Raw genomic sequence first — 11,373 nt, forward strand, 5'->3', positions numbered from 1 at the left:
GTTTTTTTAGTCTTTTCCCAGTTAGGGGTTTGCACAGCGGAACTCCGGTCCGCTAATGATTGGCAGTAGATTTTTAAGGTGCCAGCTCAATGCCCAACCTTCAACAAAGGCGTGTCCATTCATGCATGTCTTTCGAATGCTACTCAACTGCAGGGAGGACATGCAGACTCCACACAGAAGGCGCTCCAGCCGAGAATCAAACAGGAGGACCTCTTGCTGTGAGGCGACAATGCTACCACTGCACCACTGCAGCTTCGAACAAGAGTTACAGTATACAGTGGATATGTTTATAGAAAGAAAATATGATAGACAGGTAATTGAGAGAACTGTCAATAGAATAAAAAGAGAAATATATGGTAACAGTAGTAATAATATAAACTATGGGGCTTTTCCCTACAGGGAGAAGAAAGGTATAACAGATGATAGTTTTTTTATACTCCTGACATATATTTTGAGTGACAATGTAAAACAAATAGTTGGACATTATTGGAAATTTTTGTCTAGATTTCATGAACTGGAAGGATTGGTACAACAAAATTTATTTTTTTCATATAAAAAAGGAAAGAGCCTGAGGGATATGTTAGTACACACCAAATTTAAGAACCCTGATGACAGTCTGCTACGGCAGATTCAGATAAAAGGAACAAACCCATGTGGGGGTTGCACATAGTGCAAACTTTTCCTAAAATTAATAATATTAATTTTCAGATGGTAGGGGAATACCAATGTACTACTGAAAAGGTGATTTATGCAATTAAATGTAGCTGTGACAAATATTATATAGGTCAGACTAAACGTATGTTTAAAAAAACATTATTAGAACATTTGAGAGATGTAAGGCTAGGCAAAATGGAAAGTCCATTAGCTCAACATTTTAAACAGTACCACAATGGTAATTCTGTAGGCTTAAAAGCCACTATTTTAGATCAAATACAGGGAGAAAGGGACAGTGACTATGTCAGAAATTTGTTGTTGTATAAAGAAACAATTTTCATTTTAAAATATGGCACTTTAATTCCACAGGGTCTGAATACAGACTGCTGTTGGAAATGTGTAATTTAATTACTTGGAAATGTATCTTTAAGAGTTTTAACAAATGTCTATTGATTAATTAATGATTTAATTGGCAACTGGGGGGTATATAAGGTAAATATTTTTTGTAATGAATGTATTCCTTGAAGGCTTATTTGAAGCCGAGGAGCTAGAGTGCTTCTTTGTTATTGTGCCACTGTGAGATTTTTGCTGCTTTTTATTAAATCTTGACCATAGCTTGACGTTCGTTGTGTTTGGGACATTGTTTTTATTGTTGTCAAGATTAGACTGTAGTACTTGTATCTGGATATAGCAATACACAGCACATTTCCTACTTGCATAACTTGATGCCACTTAACAGTAGGACCTGTCTATCATTTGTAATCATCATACTGAAACCTACACTGTGCTGCCATGGCAACTTCTGTTTTTTTTTTTTTTTTTTTTTTCCAAGATCACTATAGAGTATGACTGTTGTAGGCCCTAAGACACATACCACTATCCTGTAGAATGTTTAGTGAGAGTCTTCTTGAATTCCACCAAATACAAATAAAGAATATTTAAAGTTGTTTTATGGCATTTAATTTGGTGTTGATTATTAATTTCATTCATTCATCAGTTTTTTAAAAATTGCTTCTTTCAAAATCCAAGGCATCTTATATTTATATATCTGTATATAGTATCTATATATCTATATCTATCTATAACTATATATATATATATATATATATATATATATATATATATATATAGTTATAGATAAAATATAGAATGTGTGCTGAGATTTTTAGCATTTTAAGACCAAAGGTTTTAACATTGTTCTAAACAGAAATGTAAAATAAATGATCAGTTTCCCAAGAGCTAGGCATCTAATTTGGGCATCTCTATACCCATGTGGAAAACAAACCACAAATAATGTGTTTTTATATGGGTAGCAGTAATGACCTGAGCAGTCCTCAAACTTTCCATACACTGGAATATTTAAAAAAGGACCCTGAGTCTTCACTGCCCTAGATAGTGAAGTAACCAAGGACCAGCTATTTAGTGCTCCAGCATGTGGTTTATAAGTAAATCAGCAAATTCTGGTTTAAATCTAGATTTAACGTCTGACTGGACAGTGCATGAAGGGGAATAATATAGGTTCATATGTAGGTACTAGACACTTCATCAGCCCACCATTTCAAGCCTAGCCAAAAACACCCTTTTCAAAAGGTCCCCTAGCCTCAAGGAAAGCAAGACATCATAGGCTGGGGGGGGGGGGTGATTTGAAGCTGCCCATCCAATTCTATAAGTTTACCTTGAAAGTGGCAAGGGTGCCATGTAGTGAAAGTTTTTTCCAGAGCTGAGGGTTACACTGGGATATGAATTTGTCACACCAACCACCTGCATGTCCTCTCTCACCACATCCATAAACCTTATCTTAGGCCTTCCTCTTTTCCTCTTACCTGGCAGCTCCATACTTAGCACCCTTCTCCCAATATATCCAGCATCACATCTCTGCACATGTCCAAACCAATGCAATCTCACTTCTCTGGCTTTGTCTACAAACTGAGCTGACCCTCTAATATACTTCTTACTAATCCTGCCCATCCTTGTTACACTCAATGCAAATCTTAACATCCTTAACTCTGCCACCTCCAGCTCTGACTTCTGCCTTTTCATCAGTGCCACCGTCACCAACCCATATAACATAGCTGCTCTCGCTACCCTCTTGTACACCATCCCTTTCACTCTTACTGGTACCTGTGTGTCACAAATCACTCCTGACACTCTTCTCCACCCACTCCACCCTTCCTTCACTCTCTTCCTCACCTTTCTTTCACACTCATCATTACTTTGAACTGTTGATCCCAAGTATTTAAACTCATCCACCTTTGCCACCTCTACTCCTTGCATCCTCACCATACCTCTATCCTCCCTCTCATTCACACACATTCTGTCTTAGTCCTGCTGACCTTCACTCCTCTCCTCTCTAGAGCATATCTCCACCTCTCCAGGGTCTCCTCAACCTGTTTCCTACTCTCACTACAAATCACAATCTCATCTGCAAACATCATAGTCCATGGGGACTCCTGTCTAATCTCGTCTGTCAATCTGTTTATCACCTTTGCAAATAAGAAAGGGTTTAGACCTGCTCCTTGATGCAACCCCACCTCCATCTTGAAAGCATTCATCACTCCTACCACAGACCTCACCACTGTCACACTGCCCTCGTACATATCCTGTACCACTCTTACATACTTTTCTGCCACTCACGACTTCTTCATACAATACCACAACTACTCTCTGGGCACTCTGTCTTATATCTAAATCCACAAAGACACAATGCAACTCCTTTTGACCTTCTTTATACTTTTCCATCAACACCCTCAGAGCAAACGTCACATCTGTAGTCCTCTTTCCTGGCATGATGCCATACTGCTGCTCACCAGTCATCACCTCCCTTCTTAACATAGCTTCTACTGCTCTTTCCCATAACTTCATGCTGTGGCTGATCAGTTTTATCCCCCTGTAGTTACTACAGCTGTGCACATCACCTTTATTCTTAAAAGTTTGTACTGATGCACTTAAAAACTGTTTTGCATAAGATTTTTTAAATATATCTGTTGTGTCTGAGAATAAATTTTAGAAGCTACACAAAATTTATCAATGTGTATGTCTTTACTCCTTCCACATCTTATGTATCTGTAAAATGGTTTCCTTTTATGCTCAATATCTTTATATATATTTCTTCAAAAATGTCTTGATCTTGCCTCACTCTGTGCTTGATTTGTTTGTCCAGTCTGTTTATTTCAGTTTTCAAAGCTGTAGTTTGAACTTTTTTCCATTTTTTATATTTTGTCACTCACCTTAATCAAGTTTTGTGTTCTTATGGAAATGTATCCTCCTGATTTTGTGTGTCTAGATCCCGATGTTAAACATTTTTTCATTTAAATTACTTCTCTTTCAAAACTTTCCACATTCTTTCTGCAGTTTTTCCACTGAACACATCACTTCAATTAGTTTTACATAGTGACTGTTTTGCTTCCATATAGTCTGTTATTAATTTTCTGTGCATTGGTTTAGATTTCGGTTTGGCAGGATTATCTAGCAACAAATTAACCTTTATAATCCATGATCACTGTATATCAGCTGTGGTAAAATTTGGCATGAAGTAACAGTAATTTCTTTAGGAGCACAAACAACATCTAGTATGTTCCGTTCCCTGGTAGATTTTTTTTTTTACAATCTGAAGCAATTGTTCCTCAACATACGTTGTGAATAATTTCCTTACTAATGTTGTTGAATCAATATCATTCCAGTCTGTTTCTGGTAAATTTAAGTCCTCAGCCACTATTATTCTTCACCCCTGTGTTTCATGCAAGAAATGTATGAATTCCTCTAGGTCATCAGCACTAGGTCTATACACCCAACAATTGTTATATGTTCCAGAGTTGTCTTTATTGTCACAGTTACACAATCTGTAGTATAGATGTTATCACTGAACATGTAATAATCACAGATCTCATAATCCTGAATCCTTGTCTTGACACCTCCACCTGATTTTCTGTTGGAATGTCTGTTACAGTAAAGACATTTATAACCTGACAGAACTGGTTTCCAGTCGTTGTTCTTTAACCATGTTTCACAAACAATTACATCAGTCCTGTGGGAATGTAGCAACTTTTTTCAATCAAAAACTTTATTATTAATGCTGCTAGCATTAACCACTACTATTACAGATGCATCAAATGTTGCTATCTGTGAACGGTTAAATTTTCAACCTGCCAAAAATCCTGCCTTGAGTTTGTCAAATATTGTAAAATATTTGCTAAAACAATTCTTGAGAAGTGCATGCCATTCTGTCTGAACACATGTGCCCAAAATTAGGCTTGAATGCTCTACAGTTTTCCATTTTTTTTAAATGTAACACTTTTTTCATGTAGGTATTTATCCAAAAAATCTTTTCATTCAGTGTCCTGATTTTCCTTTCTATATATGATTTTTGAAAAATGCGTCCCAACACCTGTATAAACCTGTCCTTTCTAAGAGGGCTATAAGTTCCCTACCAACAGTCAGAGAGTCCTAGCTGATGAGATTATTTGTACCGCCATGAATAAAAACAGATCCTTACTTCCTTACATTAAGGCAATCTAAGCCATGTCTCACATCCTCCATTTTTCCTCCTGGCAAGCATAATGCTATTTGATGTTTATTATCTTCTCTGCAAATGTATGTATCATTTCCTCTAAAGATTGAATCTCCAATTACAAGAATATTTTTTTCTGACCAGAAGTGAAGAATCTTCATCTTCTAATTCTGTAATATCTGTTCTATCAATGGTTACAAAGGAATGATCTTCATCACCATTAGTCTTAGTAATCCCGCTGTTTCCATTGCTTATTACATTTCCAAGCATACAATTCATATCCAGTTGGCTTTGTACATCAACAACTTGAGGCATGTTGTCAACATTTGTCTTTATCCTCTTTGTTCTTAAAGTAATATTCTTCAGCCCTTCCACATTCAGTTTTGATTTCTTCCTTTTCCACCTGCCCCTTGCCTCTTTTTTCTACTTTCTCTTTTGGAAAAGGACGTCTTTTTCTGTAAACTGAAGGTTTTCTGACAGAACAATGTTATCATTCCCTGTGACCTGTGTGTTACATAACAAAGCAGCGTCCTTTTTAGTATGTATTCTCTGCTTTACAGACATGTTTCTTCATCTTCTTTGCTATCTGTTGTGACCCTCTTCCTTTCTTTCTTTTGTACTTCCTTCTGTATGCTTTGAATCCTCAGATTGCTGAATACTTGTATCCAGAATTCCAAAGTTGTCAGTGGGATTATCTTGTTTCATAGCAGTTGAGTGATCTTTATAGGCAGTAGACACTTCCTTTCCTAAATGTGTTCTATTTGCTGTTTGCCTAACATTATTTATCTCACCAGTCCAGTCATTAATATATGTAACAACAGTTCTCCAAGCTGTGCCAATTGCACAAGTGCAATCATCATTAAGTCTAGATTTACTACTAATAATAAGTGAATAATCTTACTTTTGACATGAGGAACACAGATCACCAGTGTTATCAAGTGTTACCTTTCAATATACATAGCATTTATTATACTGTAAAAAGATACTTGTGCTTTAGCAAATCAGTAATGGCATATTCATTTAACGAATCTATATTCAGCTGCAAATTAATAAAAATTTCTTAAAGAAAAGAATAACCAAAATCAGTTACCACAGAATTAAAAATAATAATCTTCTATGAGAAAAATTACATCAGCAATATGCAGCTTAATATTAAAGTAGAGTAAAGTTATTGCTCTGACTGTACAAGTTGTGAAAGTCACACAAAAGCTGGAATTCCTTTACATCATTTACACAGTAGCTTCTGCTCACTATCGTTCAGAGTTGCCCTTTTTAACAGTAAAGATCAATAAATCACAAACCAAGACAGGAATTTTTGCTTTCAGAAGTGGCACTTGTGACTCTAACCACATGGGTTTTGTCAATCAACCAGTTAGCTATCCACCACACAGTATAAGGATGTATATTCAGATTTACAAGTCTATCAATAGTGCCTGCTTGAGGAATAGTGTCAAAAGACTTGGCCTGGTTTAGATATACATCCACTGCATCAGTTACTTTTTTAATGAAATTAATGAGGTTTAACAGGTTAGACATTTTTTTGACAAAGCTGAATTGATGAAGGTCCAAGGTTAAGAGGTTTTCAATGTCCAGATTCATGAGGTCTGAGTTAAGGTGTTCAATAGCTTTACATATGAGGCTAGTAAGGCCAATGGGTCTATAGTTATCAGGGTCCATGACTGGACTACCCTTGCGTAATGGCATTAGAATGGGTATTTTCTGGGCTTCAGAAATGTAACCAGTGGTGTGGCTTAGATCAAAGATGTTAAGTAGGGGTTCAGAAAGGCAATATCTGGCAACTTAGTATGTTATCTGAACCCATGGGTAAAATAGTTAGTTTTTGAGAGGGCTGAATGAACTTGTGCCACAGTAATTAAAGGGGGATGTAAAGGAAACCTTAATCAGAACAAGTGGGCTATTGAATTCAAAATAACCTTTGACAAGCATGTAATCACTTTCCTGGATGCAGCAATCAAACAAACTAGTATGGATACACTGGAAAGTGAGGTATTCAGAAAATTCCCTCAATTTAATACACTTCTACATGCCACCAGCTTCCACCCCCAACATGTCATCGGAAATATCCCAAAGTCACAATTCCTCAGAATAAAGAGGATTTGTTCCAACTCCTCCACATATAGCCAGTAGCAACAGAACCTCATTACTCGATTTAAGGACAGGGGTTACAGAGCAGGTGACATCTGTAAGGCGAGTAGGGTTGCCACACAACAAGACAGGGGTCAATTGCTTCAGTATTATAAAAAGTCAACTAACAATAAACATCAAGTGAGGCTAGTCACTACATATGGTAGGAATACTAGGGCTTTCATGGATATTATTTCAAGACATTGGAACATCTTGCAGACTGATAGTAAACTAAGGGAACACCTGAATGACAACTGCCTATTCTCTTTTCGTAAGGGTCGTTCTTTGGGTTCCTTGTTTAGCCACTATAAGAGGTGGCAGGACAGGGATATTTCCTCAGTTCAAAGAACACTTAATGGACAATAATTGGTGGGTTGTAGCCCATGTGGACATTGTAACTATTGTCCGAGGGTGTTTAAGATTGACAGTTTCAGCAGACCAAATATCCCAAATGTGTATGATCTTTCATTTTTTGCCAGCTGCAGTATCAGTTGGGTAATTTATCAGGCAAGATTTACATGTATGGCATTTTATGTAGGTCCCTAAAGCTGAGGATAGGTGAACATCTAAGTGACATTAAAAATAAAAGACAATCCAGTGCCTTGTACAAACATATTTTGAAACATACAACTGGTGTTTTCAGATTCATTGTGATTGATTGCATCACTCACAGATGTAAAGACAAGGCTGCATTACATGAAATTTTAAATAATAAAGAAAAAAAGTAGATAGTCAAGTTGGGGGGGTTGTTCCCACCAGGAAAGAATGAACATTTCTGAAATATTTTTGAATTATGTGACATCCAATCAGATAGTGGATAACTTGAGGGCATTGTATATAAATTATTGTCTATGGTAATTTTTTATTCATCTTTATATTCATCACTGAAGTGGGCTTTGCCCGAAACCGGTTTGATGATTTATGTAGGGGTATTTTTGCCCTATGTTTATTAACATTAAAATAGCCATTTATTTAAACAGAACCTGTGCTGGCGTATGTGTTTTGCCTTATTTATTGTGTATCCCTGTTGAGGTAATGGCATTATTTTTGATTGGAAAATTATCTTTGTAAAGGGTTTCTTATGGATCACCTTTGCATCCACAAGAACAGTGTTTACTTGTTGTTTCCTCAACTTTTAAGCTCACCATTAATATAGCTCAGTCCATCTCCTGATGGTGAAAACTGGAAGCCATTTCATCCTCTTAGCCTTTATCATTTTGAATATACTTCTCAGATTTATTAAGAGCCTTCTGATCAGCCATCTCCCTGGTCATCCGTTATGTTCATGTCTGCCCTGAAATTCCTAGCCTTTCTCTTATCATCTTCCTGTGACTCATTTCCTCCCTTCCTCCATCCTTTTCTTTACTTTTTATTTTTATTTTTATTTTATTTATTTTGAATTTGTTAACCAGGGTAGAACAGTGATCCAATTGGACCCATTTCAATCTCGGCCCAGGGATATTGTAATAGATACATGACATTATATACAGAGTGAATGACAAAATTGCAATATATACATATGTTGTTATTCTTCTTTCAGCTTTTCCTGGTTAGGAGTCGCCGCAGTGGAACTCCAGTCTGCTAATGATTGGCAGTAGATTTTTTTACGGGTGCTGAGGTGCCAGCTTGACGCCCCACCTTCAACAAAGGCACGCCCATTCTATGCATGTCTTTCGAACACCACTTGACCGTGGGGTGGGCATAAAGACTCCACACAAAAGGCGCTCCAGTCGAGAATCGAACAGGAGAACCTCTTGCTGTCAGACAACAACGCTACCACTGCACCACCACAGCTTTGTACAATATACAAAATGGATATCATAGTTAGCTTGAGGGTATAAAGGCAATAGATAAATGGCAGTATTTACAGAATGACTGAAAAAACACTATATATATATATATATATATATATATATATATATATATGTGTGTGTGTGTGTGTGTGTGTGTGTGTGTGTGTGTGTGTGTGTGTGTGTGCAAATATATAGATATGCATTATATATAGACTGACATCACAGTTGTTATGCTGAAAGAATCACAATCAAAAATGGAGTCAGAACAAAGTATGTAGACAGAAGAGGGTAATAAAGAGTTTAAGTTATATGACTTGAGAGAGACAGCAGCTGCATTTTCCTAGCATCTTCAAATGTGCTTTTATTTGTGAATGGAAAATGGGATAAGAGGAATGATCTTTAAGAAAAAAGTGATTTTCCTTTCCTTTCCTTCCGCCCTTTTTTCGGTCACTACAAAATATTTTTCCTCCTAGCTTTTAATACGTCACCAACTCTTTGTTCACACACACACACACACACACACACACACACACACACACACACACACACACACACACACACACACACATACTTTACTTTATAATTCTGCGGTTTTTTGTCATCTTTTAATTTTAAATTCATTCTTATAATTTCATTTGAAAGTATCCTTTGTTTTGCCAGGGCAACCTGTGCCTCCATCTTGAAGTGCAGTTTATAATCTTTTTCCTATCATTACCATAGCTATTATACCTAATTCAGATTGCATGAACATGCATACTATGAGCAACACTCCTATCTGGAAATATCATTCGTTTTGGCAGGGCCAGCTGTACCTCCATCTTGAAGTACAGTAATCTTGCCATTTGCTTTTGCAACCTAATTCAAACTGCAATAACATATGTACCCTGAAGTATGTTACTGATCCTGACTAAAATCACATTATACAATGAATTGTACCTGCTTTGCAATACCATTTTATTTCTGATTGTACTGTGCACATTATTTTACTGGTGTACATAATCACACTGTTCAATTACTTATTTTTCTTTCTTTGTTTCTTTTTATTCCTGTGGCTACAGATTTACTAATACAAGGCTTCATATGCACTGTTACAAAACAGCAGCAAAAAGCCATTGAATTCCTAGGTAATCTCACTTATAGGGAAAGGCATAAAAGTGATAAATGTCAGATGGCATTTAAATTTAAAATGAGAAAAGACATAAGAAAAGCTAGAAACAGTGAAAGATGGCAACACTGAAATTATGAACCAAATCTCACAGGACAATTCTCATGACTTTAAAACTATGTTTGCTGAAGAATTGGGGTTCCTAAAGAAATTGGTTTCCTCCACTGATGACTGAGTATACCAATGCTAATTAAAGTTATTTGTAGTGATTAGATAATGTTATTTGATGGAGATCGGTAAATGTACTGCATACAAAAGTCATGATGTTTGAATGATGGCAGAAAAATTGAAACACCAGTTTAAAATGTAATTGTGGAAGGGCAAATGTGTAATGAGCAAAATCAGGAGGAGTGGTAATCATTGGGACAGTGTTTGGCACAATATAAAAATTATTTGGTTAAATGTTGAAGAAGTAATACGAAATTTGAAAAGGACAAAAATTAACATATGGGTTGTTTTAGGACACAAAACAGAAGGCAGGAAAGCAGCAATAGGCCCACCAAATGTTTATTGAACCATAAGCGCTTTCATCAAGTGAAATACTAGACTTCTTCAGATAAAATTCCAAACAGAGGTCGGCACATATAAAAATCATAATACATCACATAACCCCAACTCAATTAATCAATTAGGAACAATATTTAAAAACCAAGGAAAAAATATTATATAGTAACAGTGGGGAACATTCAGTGGGAGGATGACAGGTACACACATGGTATTTCAGGATGCAGCTCTCTGCATCAAGTGCAGTTTGCCTTAAGATCACACAGAGACCACAGTCAGTCCAGGGCTGATTTCTCCCTCTTTCTCCAGATCCATAGTAAGACTCCCCACTGGCACAGCTATAGAGTTGAGATCTCAGCTGAGGGACCAAGCCAAGACCCCCACCACCCTCCCTGTCCAACCAGTGCTTCATGTCCCTGCCCAAGAAGCAGACAAACACACACACTCTTTGAGGTTTGATTTACACACACATCTGGGAAAGGCTGGTACAGGTTTACTAGCTATGCCCCCTTCTGCCCAGACTATAAGGTAGTTATTACTGCCACCAGTCACTCCTTATCAGCTACTTTAAGGCCCTTAACAAAGGGTGTCCAATCTCACTGTGT

At 36.8% G+C, this 11,373-nt stretch overlaps 1 protein-coding gene across 4 annotated transcripts in view; it reads left to right on the forward strand.

Moving 5' to 3' along the window:
• Positions 1 to 11,373, forward strand: part of PRLR (prolactin receptor) — a 2,068,968-nt gene that overhangs the window by 1,856,652 nt on the left and 200,943 nt on the right. The gene's annotated exons all lie outside the window — the stretch shown is intronic.

Source organism: Protopterus annectens, chromosome 1.part0 (genome assembly GCF_019279795.1).
Source record: "Protopterus annectens isolate FY-2018-M chromosome 1.part0, PAN1.0, whole genome shotgun sequence".
In the NCBI taxonomy this organism is placed as follows: Eukaryota; Metazoa; Chordata; order Ceratodontiformes; family Protopteridae; genus Protopterus; species Protopterus annectens.